Raw genomic sequence first — 21,203 nt, 5'->3', positions numbered from 1 at the left:
CAGAGGAACTCTGTCAGAGTGACCATCAAGTTCTTGGTCACCTCCCTGACCAAGGCCCTTCTCCCCCGATTGCTCAGTTTGGCCGGGCGGCCAGTTCTAGGAAGAGTCTTGGTGGTTCCAAACTTCTTCCATTTCAGAATGATGGAGACCACTGTGTTCTTGGGGACCTTCAATGCTGCAGAAATGTTTTGGTACCTTTCCCCAGATCTGAGCCTCGAAACAATCCTGTCTCGGAGCTCTACAGGCAATTCCCTCAACCTCATGGCTTGGTTTTTGCACTGACATGCACTGCCAACTGTGGGACCTTATATAGACAGATGTGTGCCTTTCCAAATCATGTCCAATCAATTGAATTTACCACAAGTGGACTCCAATCAAGCTGTAGAAACATCTCAAGGATGATCAATGGAAACAGGATGCACCTGAGCTCAATTTCAAGTCTCAGGGCAAAAGGTCTGAATACTTATGTAACTAGGTTTTACATTTTTAATACATTTGGAAAAACATCTAAACCTGTTTTTGCTTTGTCATTATGGAGTATTGTGCATAGATTGCTGAGAATATATATATATATTTTTTAAATACATTTTAGAATAAGGCTGTAACGTTAAAAAAAAAGTCAAGGAGTCTGAATACTTTCCAAAGGAACTGTTTGTGCAAAGTGGAAACTGTGAGGCCACATTTATTGTAGCTTGGGACTTTAATAGAATAGATCTGAGGTAAAACTTGTATCAATCCATCTCGTGCTACACGAAAACACGGACCCTGAATCCTTGCTACTCTCCCTTCCGGGACCAACATGTTGTTCAGTGATGATTACAACTTATCCAAACCAGTAACGGCGGATAAATTGTCATGTACTGTCATGTTGTGTCTTGTCTCTGTCCTTTCCCTTCACCCTGTCTCCCTCTGCTGGTCGTTGTTAGGTTACCTTTTCTCCCCCGCTTTCCACCAGCTGTTCCTTGTCTCCTCTGACTACCCATTCACCCCGTTTCCCACCTGTTCCATTTTCCCTCTGATTAGGTCCCTATATCTCTCTCTGTTTCTGTTCCTGTCCTTGTCGGATTCTTGTTTGTTGTGTTTCATGCCTGAGCCAGACTATCGTCATGTTTGCTGTAACCTTGTCCTGTCCTGTCCGAATCTGCCGGTCTATCTGAGCCTACCTATGTTTGGTTATTAAAGAAGCTCTGTTTAAGTTAGTTCGCTTTTGGGTCCTCATTCACTCACCGTAACAGAAGAATCCGACCAAGAATGGACCCAGCGACTTCGGATCCTCTCCACTCAGCCGTCGGGATCCAGGGAGCGATGCTAGGCAGACACGAGCAGGAAGTGTCTGCTGCTCGACATGCCGTTGAGACCCTGGCCACCCAAGTCTCCAACCTCACAGAACAGGTTCACCATCTCCGCCTCGATCCACCGGCCACTTCCAGGGCTTTCGAATCTCCGGAGCCCAGAATCAATAACCCGCCGTGTTACTCTGGGGAGCCCACTGAATGCCGCTCGTTCCTCACCCAGTGTGATATTGTGTTTTCTCTCCAGCCCAACACTTACTCCAGGAGCACTGCTCGTGTCGCCTACGTCATATCTCTCCTTATTGGACGGGCTCGTGAGTGGGGCACGGCAATCTGGGAGGCAAGGGCTGAGTGTACTAACCAGTATCAGGACTTTAAGGAGGAGATGATACGGGTTTTTGATCGATCTGTTTTTGGGGAGGAGGCTTCCAGGGCCCTGTCTTCCCTATGTCAAGGCAATCGATCCATAACAGACTACTCTATTGAGTTTCGCACTCTTGCTGTCTCCAGTGGCTGGAACGAGCCGGCCTTGCTCGCTCGTCTTCTGGAGGGTCTCCGCGCAGAGGTAAAGGATGAGATTCTCTCCCGGGAGGTTCCTTCCAGCGTGGATTCCTTGATTGAACTCGCTATTCGCATTGAGCGACGGGTTGATCTTCGTCACCGAGCTCGTGGAAAGGAGCTCGCGCTCTCCGTCGCCCCCCTCTCCGCATCACTACCATCTTCCTCTGCCGGCTCGGGTGCTGAGCCCATGCAGCTGGGAGGTATCCGCATCTCGACTAAGGAGAGGGAACGGAGAATCACCAACCGCCTCTGTCTCTATTGCGGTTCCGCTGGTCATTTTGTCACTTCATGTCCAGTAAAAGGCCAGAGCTCGTCAGTAAGCGGAGGGCTACTGGTGAGCGCTACTACTCCTGTCTCTCCTTCAAGATCCTGCACTACCTTGTCGGTCCATCTACGCTGGACCGGTTCGTCAGCTTCCTGCAGTGCCTTAATAGACTCTGGGGCGGAGGGCTGTTTTATGGACGAGACCTGGGCTCGGGAACATGACATTCCTCTCAGACAGTTAAAGGAGCCCACGGCCTTGTTCGCCCTGGATGGTAGTCCTCTCCCCAGGATTCAGCGTGAGACGCTACCTTTAACCCTCACTGTTTCTGGTAATCATAGTGAAACCATTTCTTTTTTAATTTTTCGTTCACCTTTTACACCTGTTGTTTTGGGCCATCCCTGGCTAGTTTGTCATAATCCTTCCATTAATTGGTCTAGTAATTCTATCCTCTCCTGGAACGTCTCTTGTCATGTGAAATGTTTAATGTCTGCTATCCCTCCTGTTTCCTCTGTCTCTTCTTCACAGGAGGAGCCTGGTGATTTGACAGGGGTGCCGGAGGAATATCACGATCTGCGCACGGTGTTCAGTCGGTCCAGGGCCACCTCTCTTCCTCCACACCGGTCGTATGATTGTAGTATTGATCTCCTTCCGGGAACCACCCCCCCCCGGGGTAGACTATACTCTCTGTCGGCTCCCGAACGTAAGGCTCTCGAAGATTATTTGTCTGTAGCTCTTGACGCCGGTACCATAGTCCCCTCCTCCTCTCCCGCCGGAGCAGGGTTTTTTTTTGTCAAGAAGAAGGACGGGTCTCTGCGCCCCTGCATAGATTATCGAGGGCTGAATGACATAACAGTGAAGAATCGTTATCCGCTTCCTCTTATGTCTTCAGCCTTCGAGATCCTGCAGGGAGCCAGGTTTTTCACTAAGTTGGACCTTCGTAACGCTTACCATCTCGTGCGCATCAGGGAGGGGGACGAGTGGAAGACGGCGTTTAACACTCCGTTAGGGCACTTTGAATACCGGGTTCTTCCTTTCGGCCTCGCTAACGCTCCAGCTGTCTTTCAGGCATTAGTCAATGATGTCCTGAGAGACATGCTGAACATCTTTGTTTTCGTTTACCTTGACGATATCCTGATTTTTTCACCGTCACTCCAGATTCATGTTCAGCACGTTCGACGTGTCCTCCAGCGCCTTTTAGAGAATTGTCTTTTTGTGAAGGCTGAGAAGTGCACTTTTCATGCCTCCTCCGTCACATTTCTCGGTTCTGTTATTTCCGCTGAAGGCATTAAGATGGATCCCGCTAAGGTCCAAGCTGTCATTGATTGGCCCGTTCCTAAGTCACGCGTCGAGCTGCAGCGCTTTCTCGGCTTCGCGAACTTCTATCGTCGTTTCATCCGTAATTTCGGTCAGGTGGCAGCTCCTCTCACAGCCCTTACTTCTGTCAAGACGTGCTTTAAGTGGTCCGTTTCCGCCCAGGGAGCTTTTGATCTCCTCAAGAATCGTTTTACATCCGCTCCTATCCTTGTTACACCTGACGTCTCTAGACAGTTCGTTGTCGAGGTTGACGCGTCAGAGGTGGGCGTGGGAGCCATCCTTTCTCAGCGCTCCCTCTCTGACGACAAGGTCCACCCATGCGCGTATTTTTCTCATCGCCTGTCGCCGTCGGAACGTAACTATGATGTGGGTAACCGCGAACTGCTCGCCATCCGGTTAGCCCTAGGCGAATGGCGACAGTGGTTGGAGGGGGCGACCGTTCCTTTTGTCGTTTGGACTGACCATAGGAACCTTGAGTACATCCGTTCTGCCAAACGACTTAATGCGCGTCAGGCGCGTTGGGCGCTGTTTTTCGCTCGTTTCGAGTTCGTGATTTCTTATCGTCCGGGCTCTAAGAACACCAAGCCTGATGCTTTGTCTCGTCTCTTCAGTTCTTCAGTAGCCTCCACTGACCCCGAGGGGATTCTCCCTGAGGGGCGTGTTGTCGGGTTGACTGTCTGGGGAATTGAGAGGCAGGTAAAACAAGCGCTCACTCACACTCCGTCGCCGCGCGCTTGTCCTAGGAACCTTCTTTTCGTTCCCGTTCCTACTCGTCTGGCCGTTCTTCAGTGGGCTCACTCTGCCAAGTTAGCCGGCCACCCTGGCGTTCGGGGTACGCTTGCTTCCATTCGCCAGCGTTTTTGGTGGCCCACCCGGGAGCATGACACGCGTCGTTTCGTGGCTGCTTGTTCGGTCTGCGCGCAGACTAAGTCCGGTAACTCTCCTCCTGCCGGCCGTCTCAGGCCGCTTCCTATTCCCTCTCGACCGTGGTCTCACATCGCCTTAGATTTTGTCACCGGACTGCCTTCGTCAGCGGGGAAGACTGTTATTCTTACGGTTGTCGATAGGTTCTCTAAGGCGGCTCATTTCATTCCCCTTGCTAAGCTTCCTTCTGCTAAAGAGACGGCACAAATCATCATCGAGAATGTTTTCAGAATTCATGGCCTTCCGTCAGACGTCGTTTCGGACAGAGGTCCGCAATTCACGTCTCAATTTTGGAGGGAGTTTTGCCGTTTGATTGGGGCTTCCGTCAGTCTCTCTTCCGGCTTTCACCCCCAGTCTAACGGTCAAGCAGAACGGGCCAATCAGACTATTGGTCGCATCTTACGCAGTCTTTCTTTTCGTAACCCTGCGTCTTGGTCAGAACAGCTCCCCTGGGCAGAATACGCCCACAACTCGCTTCCTTCGTCTGCGACCGGGCTATCTCCTTTTCAGAGTAGCCTCGGGTACCAGCCTCCGCTGTTCTCATCTCAGTTCGCCGAGTCCAGCGTCCCCTCCGCTCAGGCTTTTGTCCAACGTTGCGAGCGCACCTGGAAGAGGGTCAGGTCTGCACTTTGCCGTTATAGGACGCAGACTGTGAGGGCTGCTAATAAGCGTAGAACTAAGAGTCCTAGATATTGTCGCGGTCAGAGAGTTTGGCTCTCCACTCAGAACCTTCCCCTTAAGACGGCTTCTCGCAAGTTGACCCCGCGGTTCATTGGTCCGTTCCGTATTTCTCGGGTCATTAATCCTGTCGCAGTTCGACTTCTTCTTCCGCGATACCTTCGTCGCGTCCACCCGGTCTTCCATGTCTCCTGCATCAAGCCCGTCCTTCGCGCCCCCGCTCGTCTTCCCCCCCCCCCCCCCCCCATCCTTGTCGAGGGCGCACCCATCTACAGGGTCCGTAGAATTTTGGACATGCGTCCTCGGGGCCGTGGTCACCAGTACCTCGTAGATTGGGAGGGGTACGGTCCTGAGGAGAGGAGTTGGGTTCCCTCTCGGGACGTGCTGGACCGTGCGCTGATCGAGGATTTCCTCCGTTGCCGCCAGGTTTCCTCCTCGAGTGCGCCAGGAGGCGCTCGGTGAGTGGGGGGGTACTGTCATGTACTGTCATGTTGTGTCTTGTCTCTGTCCTTTCCCTTCACCCTGTCTCCCTCTGCTGGTCGTTGTTAGGTTACCTTTTCTCCCCCGCTTTCCACCAGCTGTTCCTTGTCTCCTCTGACTACCCATTCACCCCGTTTCCCACCTGTTCCATTTTCCCTCTGATTAGGTCCCTATATCTCTCTCTGTTTCTGTTCCTGTCCTTGTCGGATTCTTGTTTGTTGTGTTTCATGCCTGAGCCAGACTATCGTCATGTTTGCTGTAACCTTGTCCTGTCCTGTCCGAATCTGCCGGTCTATCTGAGCCTACCTATGTTTGGTTATTAAAGAAGCTCTGTTTAAGTTAGTTCGCTTTTGGGTCCTCATTCACTCACCGTAACATAAATGGCAGCCGCTTGGGAACACCTAGGTTTACAAACAGACCAGCTATGACCTCCGTAAGGCAATACGACAGTACAAAGACAAAAGTAGAGTCGCAATTCAAAAGGCTCAGACGCTTAGACGTATGTAGGAGGGACTCCAGACAATCACGGATTACAAAGGGAAAGTGAGCCATGTCGCGGGCACCGACGCCTCCCGGACGAGCTAAACACCTTCTTTGCCCGCTTCAAAAGGAAAACATCAAGCCGTCAACGCGAGCCTGAACGCTCACAAGGACCGTGTGCTTTTATTCTCCGTGGCCAACGTAAGTAATTTAGGCATGTTAACCGTCGCAAGGCTGCCGGCCCAGGCAGAATCCCAAGCCGCATGTGGAGAGATTAATGCTTCCAAGGTTTTATTTTCCCCAAGTTATACGGAGGAAAATACTCTAATATACTCTAGACAACAAACAGCTGAGTCCTGAGTCCAACCTGTACAAATACAATCAGCACTAAGTTGTGAAGTAAAAGGCCTTTGGGCCCAACAAGTGTCAGGAGACTCTGAACTTACAGCCCCAAGTCTTTATATATTTAATTTTTTTCTTGTGCATTTTGCTATTTGCCTCCATCTCATAATTTGTTGACTATGAACTTTTCTTTACCCAACCGTGGGACAGATTATGTTTGTTCCCACACTCGGGACTCTAACTCTCTATTGGTTACACAGACTTTTGGCCTCCCATCCTATTCTAACCACCTCTAGCCGGCTTTGTATTCATGTTACCTGATAAAATTGCTGTACAATATGATCTTGTTGTCATCTGTTGCACATTCAGTCATAAATCAGCACTGCAGAGCTCTCCCTGTCCTCTGCCGTGCCTTGATTATATTACCTTGGATGATATCTTGAAATGTGCATGTACACCCTGGCATGTACACCCTGGCATGTACACCCTGGCCCATCTACTGTTGTTAGCCCCAAATCGGACTTGTGCTCTGATATCTGCTTCACTGATTTCTGCTCTTTCTGCTAATTACCTCAAACGGATCGACTGAAAGTGTGGGTTCCCAGCTCCAATCCAGATGTGTTGGTCGTTACTGAGACGTGGTTAATGAAAGTGTGGGTTCAGAGCTCCAATCCAGATGTGTTGGTCGTTACTGAGACGTGGTTAAGAAAGAGTGTTTTGAATACTGATGTTAACCTTTCTGGTTATAACCTTTTCCAGCAAGACAGATCTTCCAAAGGTGGAGGAGTGGCAATCTTTACCAAGGATCACCTTCAGTGTTCAGTTGTCTCCACCAAGTCTGTCCCCAAACAATTTGATTTGCTGGTTTTAATCATTCAACTTTCAAATATCTCTTTGTTGACTGTTGCGGGGTGTTTTCGTCCTCCATTAGCACCGGCCTGTACCCTACCTGCCCTAAGCTCTCTCCTGGCCCCTTACACCAAGTCTGAATTTGTCCTGCTAGGTGACCTAAACTGGGACATGCTTAAACCACCTGACCAAGTCCTAAAGCAATGGTACTCCCTAAATCTTTTCTCAGATTATCACCAATCCCACAAGGTATGACTCCAAACACCCAGAAAATGCTACTCTCCTCTGTTATCCTCACAAATAATCCTGATAGGTATGTCATGACGTGGCCCTCTTTGGGTATAGCGAGCACCACTCCCCCCTCTCTCTCACTGCCTCTCTCTTCCCCCAGGCTCTGTTATCGCAGGTCATACATTCCTAGAGGAGTCTCTCTCCTGATGGCCAGGCAGTATAGAGAGAAGGTTTCACAGGAGAACAAAGGAACCTCTTCTCCATCATAGAACTTGAGAATTGAACAATGTCCATGTTTTGGAGAATGTGTACACAGTCGAGGGAGAATCCTGCTACAAACTGGTCCATTTCGTTTAACTCATGAGAGACAATACAGCTGCATTACCATAACTCTGTTTATACAAGAGTCTCAGTTATGATGTTTGCATCTAATTGTTGTATAAAATGAATGAGTAAAGATTAAACTATTTGTGAAATTATGTCATGTGATTTTAAACTGTTTAATGAAGGAAACTCCAATTCCCTTGGGAGTTTAACTAAGTCATAGGCCCGCCCCATGAGCACAGCCCTTTCCTACTGTTCTAGATATAACCCCCACCGTGGGAATTTCCCTTGAGACCAAGCTTACCTCGATTACCGAGAGGGCTAAGGTTTGAGTCGAGACCATAAAACCTGAGCGTAAGCTACGGTTGTAATGGTTGTTGAAACTCTTGAGACTATCGATTCTGACAGAATAAGAGCATATCTTCGATACTAATTACTAGTCTGCAGCTAATAGGAATTGTGTACCATTGAATGCGAAGGCCGACAACCGCCCGAAACATCTATTCTATAAGAACATTTCTGAATGGGACTCTGAAGTATCCATTCTAACCACGAAAGACGGGCGGATGAACTTTCCAACAGGAAAGGACGATTCCAACAGAGATCACGATGACATACTGAGTGTAAACATATGTATTGATTGCAATTATTCCCGAATGAGTGAGCGTTCATGTGCAAAGGATTAGCATTTCAATTGTTAGAATTATCAACTGTGTAGTGTCTGTCTACCAAGCCGCCATACCGGTTTAGCCCACTAGGGAACATCCATCCCCTATCATTTCCTTGTAACCATCTCTACTTTGTTTGTTTATGCATTTCTGTGATTATTTAGTTAGTTAATAAATAAATTATTGAGACAATTGATGTATGGATGATTTATAGTGAAGACTGGGTTCGTGCAGATAGCCAACCATTTACGACGTTTGGAATGAGACCAAGGTGAGGTAAAGAATAATTCATTAATTAGAAGACTAATTGATATTAAGATATTAAAATATCTGAAGTTATATTAGGAGAATTATAACTTTGTAATCTGAATATTTTCCTTGGTTATGGACTTCCTAGTTAATTACATTTACATGATTAGTTTAATCAGGTAATAATAATTACAGAGAATTGATTTGATAAAATAACAGTCTTCATTTTAATGATGCCAATTTAATGATGATTTCTCCCTTGCAGGCGGTGCCAAAGACACGACAGGTATCAGTCTGGTGTTTTCTGTAATGACCTTAGTGATCACTGTTTTACAGCCTGTGTTCGTAATGGCTGCTCAGTGAAACGACCTGTCCTGATTTGCCATAGACGCTTGCTAAAAAACTGTAAAATGGTATAGAATCAGCTTGATTCCCTTCTGTCGAAGACGCTTGGGCCTTCTTTTCTGATATTTTCAGTGGTATTGTTAAGAAACGCGCCCCCATAGAGAAAATGAGAATTCAAAAAAGGTTCAGCCGCTGGTTCGTCTGTGACCTAAAGAACTGCATTTGGCGAAAGGCATACGGCCTCAAGCTGACTGGCTATTGTTCAGGAAAATGAGAAATAAGTCAGGAGATCCGCAAGGCCAAAGTTAGTTACTTTAAGGAGCAGTTCTCTCTCTGTGGGTCTAACCCCAAGAAGTTCTGGAAAACGGTTAAAGACCTGGAGAATAAACCCTCTTCCTCACAGCTGCCCATATCCCTTAATGTTAATTATGCTGTTGTTACTGACAAGGAGCACATGGCTGAGCTTTTTAATCACCACTTCATTAAGTCAGGATTCCTATTTGACTCAGCCTCCTTGCCCGTCCAACATATCCTCATCTCCCACCCCTTCTAATGTGTCTATCCCCGATGCTTCTCCCTCTTTTTCCCCTGCCCTGCTACAAAGTTTCACCCTGCAGGCAGTCACTGAGTCTGATGTGCTAAAGTCCGAGGTGACCTCCCAAAAAAACATCTGGGTCAGACGGTTTACACCCTTTCTTCTTTAAGGTTGCTGCCCCTATCATCGCCAAGCCTATCTATGACCTTTTTAACCTGTCTCTCATTTCTGAGGAGGTTCCCATTGCTTGGAAGGCAATACGGACGGGGCCAGCTGTATAGATATCACTCTCGGTGGGTCCTTTATTTAAAGGGGGAGATCAAGCTGATCCTAACTGTTATTTATATTTTGTTTATCAAAAGTTAAAAAAAACTTGATAATAAAAAACTAAAAATGATAAACTGACCGGCTTTCTTGATGTCTATAGTGTTCCCTCTGGTATGCAATCTGGTTTCCGCTCAGGTTATGGAAGGATTATTAAAGGTCCTCAATGATGTCACCATTGTCCTTGATTCTAAGCAATGTTGTGCTGCTATTTTTATTGACTTGGCCAAAGCTTTTGATACGGTAGACCATTCCATTCTTGTGGGCCGGCTAAGGAGTATTGGTGTCTCTCTGAGGGGTCTTTGGCCTGGTTTGCTAACTACCTCTCTCAAAGAGTGCAGAAAATCTGCTGTCTCAGCCACTGCCTGTCACCAAGGGAGTACCCCAAGGCTCAATCTTACCCCAGGCTCTTCTCAATTTATATCAACAACATAGCTCAGACAGTAGGAAGCTCACTCATCCATTTATATGCAGATGATACAGTCTTATACTCAGCTGGCTGGCCTCTCCCTGGATTTTGTGCTAAATGCTCTACAACAAAGCTTTCTTAGTGTCCAACAAGCTTTCTCTTCCCTTAGCCTTGTTCTGAACACCTCCAAAACAAAGGTCATGTGGTTTCGTAAGAAGAATGCCCCTCTTCCCACAGGTGTCATTACTACCTCTGAGGGTTTAGAGCTTGAGGTAGTCACCTCATACAAGTACTTGGGAGTATGGCTAGACGGGACACTGTCCTTCTCTCAGCACATATCAAAGCTACCATCTAGAAGATCATCAAGGACCTCAGCCGCCCGAGACACGGCCTGTTCACCCTGATACCATCTAGAAGATCATCAAGGACCTCAGCCACCCGAGACACGGCCTGTTCACCCTGCTACCATCTAGTAGATCATCAAGGACCTCAGCCACCCGAGACACGGCCTGTTCACCCTGATACCATCTAGAAGATCATCAAGGACCTCAGACACCAGAGCCACGGCCTGTTCACCCCTCTACCATCTAGAAGATCATCAAGGACCTCAGCCACCCGAGACACGGCCTGTTCACCCTGCTACCATCTAGAAGGAGGAGTCAGTACAGGTACATCAAAGCTGAGACTGAGAAACAGGTTCTTTCTCCAGGCCATCAGAATGTTAAATAGTCTCCACAAGCCAGCCTCCGCCCAGTGCCCTGAATTCTAGTTATTGTTACTATCCGGCAACCACCCAGAATTCTAACCTGAACCTTAGACTGCTGCCCTATGTACAGAGAGTCATTGAACACTGGTCACTTTAATAATGTTTACATACTGCTTTACCCACTTCTTATGTATATACTGTATTCTAGTCAAGGCCTGTCCTATTTAACTACTACTGTCCACTTCATATGTATATACTGTATTCTAGTCAAGACCTGTCCTATTTAACTACTACTGTCCACTTCATATGTACAGTGCCTTGCGAAAGTATTCGGCCCCCTTGAACTTTGCGACCTTTTGCCACATTTCAGGCTTCAAACATAAAGATATAAAACTGTATTTTTTTGTGAAGAATCAACAACAAGTGGGACACAATCATGAAGTGGAACGACATTTATTGGATATTTAAAACTTTTTTAACAAATCAAAAACTGAAAAATTGGGCGTGCAAAATTATTCAGCCCCCTTAAGTTAATGCTTTGTAGCGCCACCTTTTGCTGCGATTATCAGTTTTGCACATCGAGAGACTGACATTTTTTCCCATTCCTCCTTGCAAAACAGCTCGAGCTCAGTGAGGTTGGATGGAGAGCATTTGACAGAGCTGGTGTAACGGAGTCAGGTTTGTAGGCCTCCTTGCTCACACACGCTTTTTCAGTCCTGCCCACAAATTTTCTATGGGACTGAGGTCAGGGCTTTGTGATGGCCACTCCAATACCTTGACTTTGTTGTCCTTAAGCCATTTTGCCACAACTTTGGAAGTATGCTTGGGGTCATTTTCCATTTGGAAGACCCATTTGCGACCAAGTTTTAACTTCCTGACTGATGTCTTGAGATGTTGCTTCAATATATCCACGTCATTTTCCTCCTCATGATGCCATCTATTTTGTGAAGTGCACCAGTCCCTCCTGCAGCCAAGAACCCCACAACATGATGCTGCCACCCCCGTGCTTCAAGGTTGGGGTGGTGTTCTTCAGCTTGCAAGCCTCCCCCTTTTTCCTCCAAACATAACGATGGTCATTATGGCCAAACAGTTTCATTAGACCAGAGGATATTGCTCCAAAAAGTACAATCTTTGTCCCAATGGTCAGTTGCAAACCATAGTCTTGTTTTTTTATGGCAGTTTTGGAGCAGTGGCTTCTTCCTTGCTGAGCGGCCATTCAGGTTATGTCGATATAGGACTCGTTTTACTGTGGATATAGATACTTTTGTACCTGTTTCCTCCAGCATCTTCACAAGGTCCTTTGCTGTTGTTCTGGGATTGATTTGCACTTTTCGCACCAAAGTACGGTAATCTATAGGAGACAGAACGTGTCTCCTTCTTGAGTGGTATGACGGCTGCGTGATCCCATGGTGTTTATACTTGCGTACTATTGTTTGTACAGATGAACGTGGTACCTTCAGGCGTTTGGAAATTGCTCCCAAAGATGAAGCAGACTTGTGGAGGTCCACAATTTTTTTTCTGAGGTCTTGGCTGATTTCTTTTGATTTTCCCATTATGTCAAGCAAGGAGGCACTGAGTTTGAAGGTAGGCCTTGAAATACATCCACAGGTACACCCCCAATTGACTCAAATTATGTCAATTAGTCTATCAGAAGCATCTAAAGCCATGATATAATTTTCTGGAATTTTCCAAGCTGTTTAAAGGCACATTCAACTTAGTGTATGTAAACTTCTGACCCACTGGAATTGTGATACAGTGAATTATAAGTGAAAAAATCTGTCTGGAAACAATTGTTGGAAAAATGACTTGTGTCATGCACAAAGTAGATGTCCTAACCGACTCGCCAAAACTATAGTTTGTCAACAAGAAATTTGTGGAGTGGTTGAAAAACTAGTTTTAATGACTCCAACCTAAGTGTATGTAAACTAGTTTTAATGACTCCAACCTAAGTGGAGGTAAACTAGTTTTAATGACTCCTAACCTAAGTGTATGTAAACTAGTTTTAATGACTCCTAACCTAAGTGTATGTAAACTAGTTTTAATGACTCCTAACCTAAGTGTATGTAAACTAGTTTTAATGACTCCAACCTAAGTGTATGTAAACTAGTTTTAGTGACTCCTAACCTAAGTGGATGTAAACTAGTTTTAATGACTCCAACCTAAGTGTATGTAAACTAGTTTTAATGACTCCAACCTCAGTGTATGTAAACTAGTTTTAATGACTCCAACCTAAGTGTATGTAAACTAGTTTTAATGACTCCAACCTAAGTGGATGTAAACTAGTTTTAATGACTCCAACCTCAGTGTATGTAAACTAGTTTTAATGACTCCAACCTAAGTGGATGTAAACTAGTTTTAGTGATTAATTAATGATGTAAACTAGTTTTAGTGATTAATTAATGATGTAAACTAGTTTTAGTGATTAATTAATGATGTAAACTAGTTTTAATGACTCCAACCTAAGTGTATGTAAACTAGTTTTAGTGACTCCTAACCTAAGTGTATGTAAACTAGTTTTAGTGATTAATTAATGATGTAAACTAGTTTTAGTGATTAATTAATGATGTAAACTAGTTTTAGTGACTCCAACCTAAGTGTATGTAAACTAGTTTTAGTGACTCCTAACCTAAGTGTATGTAAACTAGTTTTAGTGATTAATTAATGATGTAAACTAGTTTTAGTGATTAATTAATGATGTAAACTAGTTTTAGTGACTCCAACCTAAGTGTATGTAAACTAGTTTTAGTGACTCCTAACCTAAGTGTATGTAAACTAGTTTTAGTGATTAATTAATGATGTAAACTAGTTTTAGTGATTAATTAATGATGTAAACTAGTTTTAGTGACTCCAACCTAAGTGTATGTAAACTAGTTTTAGTGACTCCTAACCTAAGTGTATGTAAACTAGTTTTAATGACTCCTAACCTAAGTGTATGTAAACTAGTTTTAGTGATTAATTAATGATGTAAACTAGTTTTAGTGACTCCAACCTAAGTGGATGTAAACTAGTTTTAATGACTCCAACCTAAGTGTATGTAAACTAGTTTTAGTGATTAATTAATGATGTAAACTAGTTTTAGTGATTAATTAATGATGTAAACTAGTTTTAGTGATTAATTAATGATGTAAACTAGTTTTAGTGATTAATTAATGATGTAAACTAGTTTTAGTGATTAATTAATGATGTAAACTAGTTTTAGTGATTAATTAATGATGTAAACTAGTTTTAGTGACTCCTAACCTCAGTGGATGTAAACTAGTTTTAATGACTCCTAACCTAAGTGTATGTAAACTAGTTTTAATGACTCCTAACCTAAGTGTATGTAAACTAGTTTTAGTGATTAATTAATGATGTAAACTAGTTTTAGTAATTAATTAATGATGTAAACTAGTTTTAGTGATTAATTAATGATGTAAACTAGTTTTAGTGATTAATTAATGATGTAAACTAGTTTTAGTGATTAATTAATGATGTAAACTAGTTTTAGTGATTAATTAATGATGTAAACTAGTTTTAGTGATTAATTAATGATGTAAACTAGTTTTAGTGATTAATTAATGATGTAAACTAGTTTTAGTGATTAATTAATGATGTAAACTAGTTTTAGTGATTAATTAATGATGTAAACTAGTTTTAGTGATTAATTAATGATGTAAACTAGTTTTAGTGATTAATTAATGATGTAAACTAGTTTTAGTGATTAATTAATGATGTAAACTAGTTTTAGTGATTAATTAATGATGTAAACTAGTTTTAGTGATTAATTAATGATGTAAACTAGTTTTAGTGATTAATTAATGATGTAAACTAGTTTTAGTGATTAATTAATGATGTAAACTAGTTTTAATGACTCCTAACCTCAGTGGATGTAAACTAGTTTTAGTGACTCCTAACCTAAGTGGATGTAAACTGGTTTTAGTGATTAATTAATGATGTAAACTAGTTTTAATGACTCCTAACCTCAGTGGATGTAAACTAGTTTTAGTGACTCCTAACCTAAGTGGATGTAAACTGGTTTTAGTGATTAATTAATGATGTAAACTAGTTTTAATGACTCCTAACCTCAGTGGATGTAAACTAGTTTTAGTGACTCCTAACCTAAGTGGATGTAAACTGGTTTTAGTGATTAATTAATGATGTAAACTAGTTTTAATGACTCCTAACCTCAGTGGATGTAAACTAGTTTTAGTGACTCCTAACCTAAGTGGATGTAAACTAGTTTTAGTGATTAATTAATGATGTAAACTAGTTTTAATGACTCCTAACCTCAGTGGATGTAAACTAGTTTTAGTGACTCCTAACCTAAGTGGATGTAAACTGGTTTTAGTGACTCCTAACCTAAGTGGATGTAAACTGGTTTTAGTGATTAATTAATGATGTAAACTAGTTTTAGTGACTCCTAACCTAAGTGGATGTAAACTGGTTTTAGTGACTCCTAACCTCAGTGGATGTAAACTAGTTTTAGTGACTCCTAACCTAAGTGGATGTAAACTGGTTTTAGTGATTAATTAATGATGTAAACTAGTTTTAGTGACTCCTAACCTCAGTGGATGTAAACTAGTTTTAGTGACTCCTAACCTAAGTGGATGTAAACTAGTTTTAGTGATTAATTAATGATGTAAACTAGTTTTAATGACTCCTAACCTCAGTGGATGTAAACTAGTTTTAGTGACTCCTAACCTAAGTGGATGTAAACTAGTTTTAGTGATTAATTAATGATGTAAACTAGTTTTAGTGATTAATTAATGATGTAAACTAGTTTTAGTGATTAATTAATGATGTAAACTAGTTTTAGTGACTCCTAACCTAAGTGGATGTAAACTAGTTTTAGTGATTAATTAATGATGTAAACTAGTTTTAATGACTCCTAACCTCAGTGGATGTAAACTAGTTTTAGTGACTCCTAACCTAAGTGGATGTAAACTGGTTTTAGTGATTAATTAATGATGTAAACTAGTTTTAGTGACTCCTAACCTCAGTGGATGTAAACTAGTTTTAGTGACTCCTAACCTAAGTGGATGTAAACTAGTTTTAGTGATTAATTAATGATGTAAACTAGTTTTAGTGATTAATTAATGATGTAAACGAGTTTTAGTGATTAATTAATGATGTAAACTAGTTTTAGTGATTAATTAATGATGTAAACTAGTTTTAGTGATTAATTAATGATGTAAACTAGTTTTAGTGATTAATTAATGATGTAAACTAGTTTTAGTGATTAATTAATGATGTAAACTAGTTTTAGTGATTAATTAATGATGTAAACTAGTTTTAGTGATTAATTAATGATGTAAACTAGTTTTAGTGATTAATTAATGATGTAAACTAGTTTTAGTGATTAATTAATGATGTAAACTAGTTTTAGTGATTAATTAATGATGTAAACTAGTTTTAGTGATTAATTAATGATGTAAACTAGTTTTAGTGATTAATTAATGATGTAAACTAGTTTTAGTGATTAATTAATGATGTAAACTAGTTTTAGTGATTAATTAATGATGTAAACTAGTTTTAGTGATTAATTAATGATGTAAACTAGTTTTAATGACTCCTAACCTCAGTGGATGTAAACTAGTTTTAGTGACTCCTAACCTAAGTGGATGTAAACTGGTTTTAGTGATTAATTAATGATGTAAACTAGTTTTAATGACTCCTAACCTCAGTGGATGTAAACTAGTTTCAGTGACTCCTAACCTAAGTGGATGTAAACTGGTTTTAGTGATTAATTAATGATGTAAACTAGTTTTAATGACTCCTAACCTCAGTGGATGTAAACTAGTTTTAGTGACTCCTAACCTAAGTGGATGTAAACTGGTTTTAGTGATTAATTAATGATGTAAACTAGTTTTAATGACTCCTAACCTCAGTGGATGTAAACTAGTTTTAGTGACTCCTAACCTAAGTGGATGTAAACTAGTTTTAGTGATTAATTAATGATGTAAACTAGTTTTAATGACTCCTAACCTCAGTGGATGTAAACTAGTTTTAGTGACTCCTAACCTAAGTGGATGTAAACTGGTTTTAGTGACTCCTAACCTAAGTGGATGTAAACTGGTTTTAGTGATTAATTAATGATGTAAACTAGTTTTAGTGACTCCTAACCTAAGTGGATGTAAACTGGTTTTAGTGACTCCTAACCTCAGTGGATGTAAACTAGTTTTAGTGACTCCTAACCTAAGTGGATGTAAACTGGTTTTAGTGATTAATTAATGATGTAAACTAGTTTTAGTGACTCCTAACCTCAGTGGATGTAAACTAGTTTTAGTGACTCCTAACCTAAGTGGATGTAAACTAGTTTTAGTGATTAATTAATGATGTAAACTAGTTTTAATGACTCCTAACCTCAGTGGATGTAAACTAGTTTTAGTGACTCCTAACCTAAGTGGATGTAAACTAGTTTTAGTGATTAATTAATGATGTAAACTAGTTTTAGTGATTAATTAATGATGTAAACTAGTTTTAGTGATTAATTAATGATGTAAACTAGTTTTAGTGACTCCTAACCTAAGTGGATGTAAACTAGTTTTAGTGATTAATTAATGATGTAAACTAGTTTTAATGACTCCTAACCTCAGTGGATGTAAACTAGTTTTAGTGACTCCTAACCTAAGTGGATGTAAACTGGTTTTAGTGATTAATTAATGATGTAAACTAGTTTTAGTGACTCCTAACCTCAGTGGATGTAAACTAGTTTTAGTGACTCCTAACCTAAGTGGATGTAAACTAGTTTTAGTGATTAATTAATGATGTAAACTAGTTTTAGTGATTAATTAATGATGTAAACTAGTTTTAGTGATTAATTAATGATGTAAACTAGTTTTAGTGATTAATTAATGATGTAAACTAGTTTTAGTGATTAATTAATGATGTAAACTAGTTTTAGTGATTAATTAATGATGTAAACTAGTTTTAGTGATTAATTAATGATGTAAACTAGTTTTAGTGATTAATTAATGATGTAAACTAGTTTTAGTGATTAATTAATGATGTAAACTAGTTTTAGTGATTAATTAATGATGTAAACTAGTTTTAGTGATTAATTAATGATGTAAACTAGTTTTAGTGATTAATTAATGATGTAAACTAGTTTTAGTGATTAATTAATGATGTAAACTAGTTTTAGTGATTAATTAATGATGTAAACTAGTTTTAGTGATTAATTAATGATGTAAACTAGTTTTAGTGATTAATTAATGATGTAAACTAGTTTTAGTGATTAATTAATGATGTAAACTAGTTTTAGTGATTAATTAATGATGTAAACTAGTTTTAGTGATTAATTAATGATGTAAACTAGTTTTAGTAATTAATTAATGATGTAAACTAGTTTTAATGACTCCTAACCTAAGTGTTTGTAAACTAGTTTTAGTGATTAATTAATGATGTAAACTAGTTTTAATGACTCCTAACCTAAGTGTTTGTAAACTAGTTTTAGTGATTAATTAATGATGTAAACTAGTTTTAGTGATTAATTAATGATGTAAACTAGTTTTAGTGATTAATTAATGATGTAAACTAGTTTTAGTGATTAATTAATGATGTAAACTAGTTTTAGTGATTAATTAATGATGTAAACTAGTTTTAGTGATTAATTAATGATGTAAACTAGTTTTAGTGATTAATTAATGATGTAAACTAGTTTTAGTGATTAATTAATGATGTAAACTAGTTTTAGTGATTAATTAATGATGTAAACTAGTTTTAGTGATTAATTAATGATGTAAACTAGTTTTAGTGATTAATTAATGATGTAAACTAGTTTTAGTGATTAATTAATGATGTAAACTAGTTTTAGTGATTAATTAATGATGTAAACTAGTTTTAGTGATTAATTAATGATGTAAACTAGTTTTAGTGATTAATTAATGATGTAAACTAGTTTTAGTGATTAATTAATGATGTAAACTAGTTTTAGTGATTAATTAATGATGTAAACTAGTTTTAGTGATTAATTAATGATGTAAACTAGTTTTAGTGATTAATTAATGATGTAAACTAGTTTTAGTGATTAATTAATGATGTAAACTAGTTTTAGTGACTCCTAACCTAAGTGTATGTAAACTAGTTTTAGTGACTCCTAACCTAAGTGTATGTAAACTAGTTTTAGTGATTAATTAATGATGTAAACTTCCGACTTCAACAGTAGCTGTATTCTAGTCATGAATAACTTATACAAAAAAAAAAATCTGTATTATGTCTGTATTGTTTTTCTTTATTGCTAGGTATTAGTATTATTATTATATATATAGGTATTAGTATTATTATTATATATATAGGTATTATTATTATTATTATATATATAGGTATTAATATGTACGCTCTCGTTGGCTGGCCCTCGCTTCATACTCGTCGCCAAACCCACTGGCTCCATGTCATCTACAAGACCCTGCTAGGTAAAGTCCCCCCTTATCTCAGCTCGCTGGTCACCAAAGCATCTCCCACCTGTAGCACACGCTCCAGCAGGTATATCTCTCTAGTCACCCCCAAAACCAATTCTTTCTTTGGCCGCCTCTCTTTCCAGTTCTCTGCTGCCAATGACTGGAACGAACTACAAAAATCTCTGAAACTGGAAACACTTATCTCCCTCACTAGCTTTAAGCACCAACTGTCAGAGCAGCTCACAGATTACTGCACCTGTACATAGCCCACATATAATTTAGCCCTATCAACTACCTCTTTCCCAACTGTATTTAATTTATTTATTTATTTTGCTCCTTTGCACCCCATTATTTTTATTTCTACTTTGCACATTCTTCCATTGCAAAACTACCATTCCAGTGTTTTACTTGCTATATTGTATTTACCTTGCCACCAAGGCCTTTTTTTGCCTTTACCTCCCTTCTCACCTCATTTGCTCACATTGTATATAGACTTGTTTATACTTTATTATTGACTGTATGTTTGTTTTACTCCATGTGTAACTCTGTGTTGTTGTATCTGTCGAACTGCTTTGCTTTATCTTGGCCAGGTCGCAATTGTAAATGAGAACTTGTTCTCAACTTGCCTACCTGGTTAAATAAAGGTAAAATAAAAATAAATAAATAAAATAATATTATTATTATATATATAGGTATTAGTATTATTATTATATATATAGGTATTAGTATTATTATATATATAGGTATTAGTATTATTATATATATAGGTATTAATATTATTATTATATATATAGGTATTAATATTATTATTATATATATAGGTATTAATATTATTATTATATATATAGGTATTAATATTATTATTATATATATAGGTATTAGTATTATTATATATATAGGTATTAATATTATTATTATATATATAGGTATTAATATTATTATTATATATATATGTATTAATATTATTATTATATATATAGGTATTAATATTATTATTATATATATATGTATTAATATTAATATTATATATATATGTATTAATATTATTATTATATATATAGGTATTATTATTATTATATATATAGGTATTAGTATTATTATTATATATATAGGTATTAATATTATTATTATATATATAGGTATTAATATTATTATTATATATATAGGTATTAATATTATTATTATATATATAGGTATTAATATTATTATTATATATATAGGTATTAGTATTATTATATATATAGGTATTAATATTATTATTATATATATAGGTATTAATATTATTATTATATATATAGGTATTATTATTATTATATATATAGGTATTAATATTATTATTATATATATATGTATTAATATTAATATTATATATATAGGTATTATTATTATTATATATATAGGTATTAATATTATTATTATATATATAGGTATTAATATTATTATTATATATATAGGTATTAGTATTATTATATATATAGGTATTAGTATTATTATATATATAGGTATTAATATTATTATTATATATATAGGTATTAGTATTATTATATATATAGGTATTAATATGATTATTATATATATAGGTATTAATATTATTATTATATATATAGGTATTATTATTATTATTATATATATAGGTATTATTATTATTATTATATATATAGGTATTAGTATTATTATTATATATATAGGTATTATTATTATTATATATATAGGTATTAATATTATTATTATATATATAGGTATTAATATTATTATTATATATATAGGTATTAATATTATTATATATAGGTATTAATATTATTATTATATATATAGGTATTATTATTATTATTATATATATAGGTATTAA

At 38.5% G+C, this 21,203-nt stretch overlaps 1 protein-coding gene across 1 annotated transcript in view; it reads right to left on the bottom strand.

Moving 5' to 3' along the window:
- The window catches only part of LOC139406299 (TLE family member 3, transcriptional corepressor a), a 105,061-nt gene that overhangs the window by 7,117 nt on the left and 76,741 nt on the right, over window positions 1-21,203 (bottom strand). The window lies entirely within an intron of this gene.

The sequence above is a fragment of the Oncorhynchus clarkii genome, chromosome 4 (assembly GCF_045791955.1).
Source record: "Oncorhynchus clarkii lewisi isolate Uvic-CL-2024 chromosome 4, UVic_Ocla_1.0, whole genome shotgun sequence".
In the NCBI taxonomy this organism is placed as follows: Eukaryota; Metazoa; Chordata; class Actinopteri; order Salmoniformes; family Salmonidae; genus Oncorhynchus; species Oncorhynchus clarkii.
The sequence above is the reverse complement of the archived record's forward strand: the minus strand, read 5'-3'. Positions and strand labels throughout refer to the sequence as shown.